Source organism: Camellia sinensis, chromosome 5 (assembly GCF_055761805.1).
Source record: "Camellia sinensis isolate YWXY chromosome 5, ASM5576180v1, whole genome shotgun sequence".
NCBI classification, from domain to species: Eukaryota; Viridiplantae; Streptophyta; class Magnoliopsida; order Ericales; family Theaceae; genus Camellia; species Camellia sinensis.
Window position 1 is genome coordinate 152,917,984 of NC_138965.1, and position 8,387 is coordinate 152,926,370.

The 8,387-nt window shown below is 33.7% G+C and overlaps 1 long non-coding RNA gene across 4 annotated transcripts; it reads right to left on the reverse strand.

The window, feature by feature from the left end:
* Positions 1–1,405: 1,405 nt before the first annotated feature.
* Positions 1,406–7,629, reverse strand: LOC114314993 (uncharacterized). 4 transcript variants are annotated; one of them, XR_014330331.1, is made up of 7 exons: positions 7,399–7,603; positions 5,765–5,927; positions 3,611–3,680; positions 3,470–3,531; positions 2,082–2,266; positions 1,946–2,002; positions 1,406–1,861 (listed from the first exon to the last, which is right to left on the reverse strand). It is a non-coding gene; the product is annotated as an uncharacterized LOC114314993 (long non-coding RNA). The 4 variants fall into 4 exon arrangements; XR_003647635.2 differs by lacking the exon at positions 5,765–5,927 and having other exon boundaries at positions 2,082–2,216; positions 7,399–7,629; XR_003647634.2 differs by lacking the exon at positions 5,765–5,927 and having other exon boundaries at positions 7,399–7,629.
* Positions 7,630–8,387: the final 758 nt, after the last annotated feature.

An 8,387-nucleotide genomic window follows, 5' to 3' on the forward strand; every position in this document is an offset into this window, starting at 1 on the left:
TTGAAAAATTCTACCATTTGAGTAGCTGCCCAATTGCTTCAACTAAAATTAATGATGCTGTTGTTTGAAAAATTTCATAATTTGAGCAGAAGCCCATTGCCTTGAAATTGCAGAGTTGGTTGGCTTGTGTTTCTATTATTTTATTATTAAAAAAATATTTAAATTTAAAAATAATTAAAAAGATTATTTTAATAGAATAGAGAAAGAATAGAGAGTTTGATGAGGAAAGTAAATGAAAAAGTGATTTCTAAAGTAAGAAATGAAGCACGAAAGATGAGTTTGACAAGTTTCTCTCTCTAGCTTTCTCTCCTAGGGTTTCCATTTGGGCTGCTGCTTTTGGAGGGGGGGCTCTGGCCTCTCTCGGGCTGCCTCTCTCCTCTTCCCCCTCTTTCTTTTATTTTCTGCAAAATAACTCTTGGGAGACTTCTTCCCACTCTCTCCCTCCTTGTGAGGTTCTTTTTTCCTTTAGGGTGGAAATTTTTTTGCATTTTCTCCTCCTCCACCTCTTAACTTGAGCTCGATCTGCCATTTCTCCGCTGCCTCCCACTGTTCCGTGTCGCCACACCCACGATACAACGGATCTGCCACCTATCGCCTCTTCTCGCTGCCGACACCACCACCACCACGCCGTGGCCTTACTTCCACCAGATCTGATTCTTCCTCAGATCTCAGCTTTGGTTTTCTTATTTTAGCTTTTTTCTAATTTTATTTCTGTTTTCTGTGTGTTTGAGTTCCATGGGTGTGATCTGTTAGCTTACCCTCTCTGGAGTGAAGCTTTTGTGGTATCTCCGACTAGCCCTAGTGCTGATCTCTTATGATCGCTTCTACTTTGCAGTACGGGTTAGGATCACGTATGATCATGTCTTTGATACTATTTTTATTTGCTTATGTATTTATTTACTCATTTTTCCTTTGATTTGGGTAAGCTCTACTTGTAAGCATGGACTCTTTTGTAAGTGCCGTTTTAGCTCATCTTTAATGGATTTCTCTTCCGATCAAAAAAAATAAAAAATAATAAGAAATGAATTTTTTAATAATATTTTAGGATAAAATTTAAGTAAACTGCTGGGAATGATCTTATAACAAAACTAAAAGTTCAATGTTCAAATTAAAACTACTTCGCTCTAACTAAAAAAACACCAACCTAATTTACCCATTTTCTATTTTTTAATTATAATAATTAATCATTTACACTTTCAATTAAATTACAATGTAGTCATTCCATTGGTCTGATATGCAACCCTCACACAATACATTTTTTTAGGATAAAATGTAATTTTCTTGTTTTTCTTTTTCATTTTTTTTTTCATTGAGAGAGTGAACGATGAAGGAGTTGCAGAGAAGTGGTGGTCGGTAGTAGCTAATTTAGAAATACAATTAAAAAAAATAGAGATTAAAAAGAAAATTCAAGTGAAACATCTCAAAGTAAACAGATGGCATAACATATTATAACAGTCTCAACGCCTAAAAATCTTGTTCTATCTCAAGGATACATATAAATAACACCAAAAAATTGAGTATCAAAACAATGATAAAATCCACATAAAATAACTTCAATTTCATATAATATATCACCTTATCAAAACTCTCAAGAAACACTAAAGGCTGCAAAGAACCAGTGTATACATTTCTCTACCACATAGCAAACACAAAAGTATTATTGGACAGCATAATTCAGTCATCAGCAAAGCCAGAGGATCATGAGTCTTTCCCTTCAGACGTGCAGCGCACATCACCAATCCTTCACTTCAAACGCTAACTCCAAAAATCAATCATAACTAGCATTCAAGAATTTCAGCAATTCAGTTTGCTTATTTTCTGCCAACTTGTCCTCCTTCGATTTCTCAAGCTTCAACATAATCTACCACATATAAAAAGGACAAGTAACAAATAATTGATCCAAGAGACACTAATTGTCGTTTCAATGGACTAATTATAACCTTACCTTCTTGCCACAGACAACATTGCAGCGGACATCTTCCTCTTTGTCGCACCCTAGAAACTGGATTTTGTGAAATAACGAAATTAGGTGTAAAAGAAATGGAAAAGACAAAATTGAAATTTTTTATCCAAGTGCAAACCTTTGAAAGTTGCACAGGGCTGCTACTTCTCTCATCCTGCTGATTCTATATATGGCTCCATTTTCAGGACAACCCCGAGCCAGAAACATCATCCAGGTAAAGTTGATGAAGTAGTCAACATGTTACAGACCCCAGCTCCAATTTCGAAGAGCCATCCATAGAAAGGCAGAAAGTAATATAAGCACCTCATATGTGGAAGAAAACATATTCAAAAAACCAAAAAAACAGAAGCAAGTCACAGCAATAACAAATAATAACAACAAAACAATTATCTATCAAAAAAGATTATTATTATAAAAAATAACAATAATTCCGCGTATGCATGACTCATGAAATTCCAGAACTTCATGAAACAATAGTGTAGAAGTTCCAATCACATGCAAGCTAAAAACCCAAAGCACCACCACCTCGCCACATATTTTTTTAGGGTAAATTACACTGACCCCCTTGAGGTTTAGAGAAAATATAATAAGCTTCACAAGTTTGCATAATTCCATTGGGATCCCTTATCATTTTAATTTACATAACACTTAGCTCCATTTTTATAACAAATATCAAAAATTCGTTAATTATGGATAGAAAAATGATGTTGTCATTTCTTATAAACTTAAATGTATAATTTACCTTATTTATCTTTGTGTCTTCACACCATCTACATTAGTTCAGGTTCTTTTAGCCTTACTAGAAGGGAGGTCGGTGTAATTATGCCAAAATTGTCAGACTTGTTGTATTTTCTTTAAACCTCAGGGGAGGTCAGTGTAATTTAGCCTATTTTTTAATATATTCCTTTTGAGACATGCCATAAAGATGTGCTACTACTTTATAATAGTCATCTACCTCTTGCTGCTGCAGTTAGTGACAAATATAATACCTGGATTGAAAAGCATCAAGTTGAAATACTGGTAAGTTGAACTTGTTTTTCCATAGCAGGGTAGCCATGTCATTCTTCATATTCAATTTGATGCTTTTCAAATTGACAGCAATGTCACATCATAAAGCAATGTTTTCACTTTGGAAATAGCCATATATTAACAAGTAGGTCCACATTCTCAAATTGATAAGAGCAAAAGCATGGAACAAGCCCCCTTACATGGAAGATGAGGTGCACATGCATGTGATTAGAAAATTAAGCCATATATCTGTATTTAATATCTCAAACTACGATTCTGAATAAAAGCACTCATCATTTTTCTCATCAGATGTCGAAGTATTGTTTAGTTGTTCATTTTTCATATTACTGCAAAACCTGCCTACAATAAGCAATCCATATATCAAATTATGTTTGATAAGAATCACAATCGATTTAATGATGCCATACACTCTAATATATGGCTCACACAACAGATAAAAGTATGGAGACGAGAGCTACAGAGAGATTAGTGGACTACCTCTTTAACTTTATGCTTATGACGTCTGTGGCGATGACTCTTCCCTTTGTCCTTTCCTTGTTCTGGAAGGAAAAGGCAATAAATGACACTAATTGGCAAACAAAAAATCTAATGAGTGGCAAAGAAGTTCTGAACAACCACCTTCTTAGGTTTGTCGTTCTGTTTTCACCTCTTTGTATGATTAGATGCGTCATGCTCACCATCAGAAGAACTGTCATTTTCAATCAATTCAGGGACAAAACTGAGTCAATAAATGAACAAAACCCCATTTCCCCTGCTCTATGCTATATAATGGAAAGAAATGTATATAAATTCAGGAAATTGCTATATCCACAGCCCTCAAGGGTAGACCCATAATTTTAGACAGGGCTGCAGATACAGCCACAGTGGCAACAAATTAAGCAATCTCCTAAATTTAAACTTCATGCCGATATTGCAAAACATGCACCAAAGCACAATGTGTGATGAGAGCACCACTCATCTAGATAAATAGTCGTCGTTAACAACATAGCTACAAAGATTAAGGAATGGAGTAAAATAATATCACAAGTCGTGACAGTGAGCTCCCTTAAATAGATTTTCTGTTATGTCCTCAGACACACAAAGCACCAAACTCCCACCGTAATTAAGCAAGCAATCTTCATGACAGGAAATGCGTTCTAGTACCTCACCAACCATGTTTTCTTGACTTTATCCATAAATTTGTTATTCACTTTTTATGTTTGAAAGTATTTGCAAACCTAGTTCACTTTCCAAAACCAAGCTTCTAGTAACCGAAGCTCATCTGATTGAACCAATAATAGTGCTTACTGCTTAGTAGGTATTCATTTACAATATTCAAGGATATTTCATTGGGATGTCATGGTTGGTTCATAATAGGGAACACTCGGAAACATTTTTTATACACGATGGAACAGGTATAAAATTGGAAACACATCAAAACACAGAAACATAAAGTAAAATCCATTAATGAGATAAGATAAACCAAATAATTGGCTTCTTGAATAGGCTTCCGGCCCTACACATACACCACGCAAGAAAACACTGCATCAGAATCAAGGATTAAGTGAAAATATGACAAGTCAGCAAGATAATATATAACAATTCTTTACTAGCTAAAAAAAAATTCCACATATAAGTAAAAAAATACAATATTAAAAATTTCATTATGAGCATTGAAACATCTATAATCAAATATAACACCATAACATGACTGATATGAAATAAACAAAACTGATATGACATATATAAAATACACGAAGTAGACAATTTCATACAAGGGTAAATGGAATAACAACCTGAATTAAACAATCAAGTCAGGCCACAACAACTGGCAACCTAATATTGTAACAACTTTTCCTTCACTCATATTTTCCTTCTCTTTTTGTTCTTCTCCAAATCCATTATTTTTCATACAAATTGGAAACTTTCTTGGTTTTGAATCCTTTAATAGCTCTGCCCCTCAACATTTTCTTTCAGAGGAAAAAAATGGACCACCTTGGATTGACAGATAAATCCAAATTGCACATGCTTTAGAAACTCATCCATCCACTCCTAGTTTCTTTCATTAGACCACCCATGGGAGTAAAACCACTTCCGGTGAATACCAATATCAACCATTCCGCATACAAGCATAAATATTTAAAGGCCACCACCTTGCACAAGAAATTTGTACATTTCACAAACAAAATTTGAAAGACACATGTGACAATTTTCGGCTGGAGAGACTTATACTCCTAACTCCCAATCCATCTGTCTCAGTCAAAGAACAACATATCACAATCCATCAAAGTTGTGCCAAAAATTCCTCTCTCAAATCTTCCCGAAGGAAATCTGTTTTGATATTTTCTAAACTCCTAGTCATTGACATGGGAATAACAAAGAGAGAAAATAATAGGAAGTCTCAAGACAAATCTCTCTTCCATCCCACCAACCTCTTCTAAAACTTTCCACCAATGAATCCCTAACTGCTTTTAAAAAACTTCCCACCTATGAAACTCAAGTACGTGGGAGGAAAGAAACCTGACCTCACGTCCAACAATAAAGGCTAAATCCTCAACAGTGGCAACCTCACCAATTGGGATCAACTCTAACTTCCCAAATTCACCACACTTTCCGACATTAAATAAATAAATAAATAAATAAATAAAGAATCACAAACGATAATTATCTAAGCTACCCCCCTCCCTCTTCTCTTATCAACTTTCAAAGCACGAGTCTTGAAAGCATATGGCAAAGTTCATTAAAACACAGGTATTTTCTCCTTAACCTTTATGCACAAGGTCATGGACTCACCAATACCAACTTCCTACACCAGCAACTTTTTCCATTTTGCTCGCTCCTATTTCATTCAAACTCCATCCATTTTTGGAATTAGCCACAATCGCATGACAGAGTTGCTAGATAAAAGGACCCATCTCCTTCAATGAACGGTTGACTTGTCTCCACAAGTGAGTAGCTGAAATCCACAACAATTAAAATTTGATGGATACGTCTCCTAAATTGCTCTGGCTCTAATAATATATATATATATATTTTTAAAATTTTATTTGTTAAAGTCAGCGTTGATGTTTTTTGCATTTCCCTCTTTGTTAATGTAAGTTTTTACTTATGCTGCTTTCTTCATCAATGAAATTCTTTTTTGTTGATAAAAAAATAAAGGGGCTTAAATTTGGCTTTTTAAGTTAAAATTTACAAAAAGACATCTAACTATCACATCTAACTACAAAAAAATCTAACCATCTTCTCAAACACCAAAAATTTTAATCTACTAAAATAGCTAAACTCCCAAACAAGGTAACGTTCTTGTAAGCCAATCAAATAAAGCAAGAGCTCATCCATCTGTCAGAACATTACTTGTTAACTAAACACACAGAGTATAAATTCACAGTGATGGTTCATAAATTGATAAGGGTAAATTACAAATATACCCCGAAGTATGCTTAACATACTATTTGTCTCATGTGGTTTGAAAAATTACAAATATCTTTCTGTCAGAATTTTTCATTTAATAAAATTAATTTAAAAATTGAAATTTTTAAGTGTTCACCTATACAATAATAAAATTATCTGAATTTTTAATTGAAATAAAATTTTAATATTATTAAAAATCACTAGTTAACTTGATGAATTATTAATAAAAAGACCTATTTGTTATTAAATTAGAAATCTTGGGAATAAAGGCCAAGTTTGGGAAGACTAAATAAGTGCACTTTTTGTCTTTTTGAACTAAAAAATTGAGATTGAAAATATGGATGTTTGGGTTAACTTTTTGACTTTTTATGGAAAAATGTGTAATAAAAAATTGTAAAAATTGGTTTGTAGAGGAAAATTTGAATTGGGAGTTGTGCAGCCGTAATTGTTGACTTTTGGTGAATAGTGTTAGCTTTTTAACTTTTTGAGTAACTTTTTGGCTTTTTGACTTATTTGGGACTTCCCAAACTTAGCCAAAATGTAATTTTTAAAACCACATGAGATAATTTATAATTTAAGTAAATCTCAAGGATGTGTTTGTAATTTATCCAATTAATAATAAACAACTTATAACTCCTGTGGCACAAAAAATTGGATTTTATTGACAAAATAAACACAGCATTTTCATTGCACATTGTATACCAACAATCTAAAGTACATAAAAGTAACGCACGACGTCAAAATTCAAAACCTTTTTCTTCTTTACTTTTTCTAAATTATTTGGATCAAAACACAGAGTCTACCCATAAAAACACATGAACCTCATCTTCTATCTTCTATTTTATATCTATCTATACTAATATATAACAGTTTTTCCCTTCTAAAAATGCGGCAAAACATGGTAACTAACCGCTATTATAAGGAGAAGGCTTTTGTTGGTGTTTGTCTGAAGTGAGGATATGGTTAGGGGGCTTGAGTATATCCATAGATGTAATTAGATAAAAGTTAAATTAGACCTGTAATCGTCGGAGCTATCAGAAGAGTGACGCCTACGACGAGGCTTCGTGTGGTAGCGACTCATCTTGCCGACCTTCACAGTGTCTCTGTCTCTGTCTCTGTCTCGGTGGTGGTGGCGGCGGCCGAAGTCGATAAGGCAGCCAAGAAGAGAGAGAGAGAGAGAGAGGGTACGGAATACAAGGGCTCGATTGCGTACTTGTGCCTGAGCATCAGTTAGACGAGTCATGCTTAGATTTCTCAAAAGAGTAATGATTCATCCCCTTTTCCCCCACTCTTTGACCCCTCTCTCTTTCTTATTGGTTACTTTTTTTTTTTTTTTTTTTTCTGCTCCACCAATCACCCCTGCCACGTGACAAAGGGGGTGAGGGGTGACCCCCAAAAGGGGTCCCACATTATTCTTCTCAAAAATTCTATCCAAATGTTTATCAAATATTTTATGTAGGTGTGGATCACGCAATGTGCGTCTCAAGAGCATCAAATATCTCGTATGACGTGGAATCTATACAATATGCGTCTCATATTCTACATAAATGTGTGGGAGACACTTGATAAAATTTATAAATCTTAATAATTTTACAATTAGACACATTTTTATGAGAGGTATTTGATAAAATTTGTAAGCTCTAACATTTTTACAATTAGACACATTTTTATGGGGACTGCTTCTCTCCGGTAGGGGTTTCAATGCATGGGTTTGGTGATTAATTTAGGTCTCATTTGACATGTGCTTATTTTAGTTTAAAAATTAAAAAATTAAAAAATTATTAAAAAAATTAAAAAATTTAAAATTTATATTAAAAAGTCAAATATTCTATTTTTCTTTCTATTTTTTTTATATTTTTTCATAAAAAATCAAAAAATCATTCTAAACATACTAGTTTTTTTTACCTCATATTTTAGCCAAAAAGTTAAAAAGTTATTAAAATAACCTGTTCCCAAACGAGGCCTTATTTGTGTAGAAAAATTATGTTGATTGGATATTATTAAG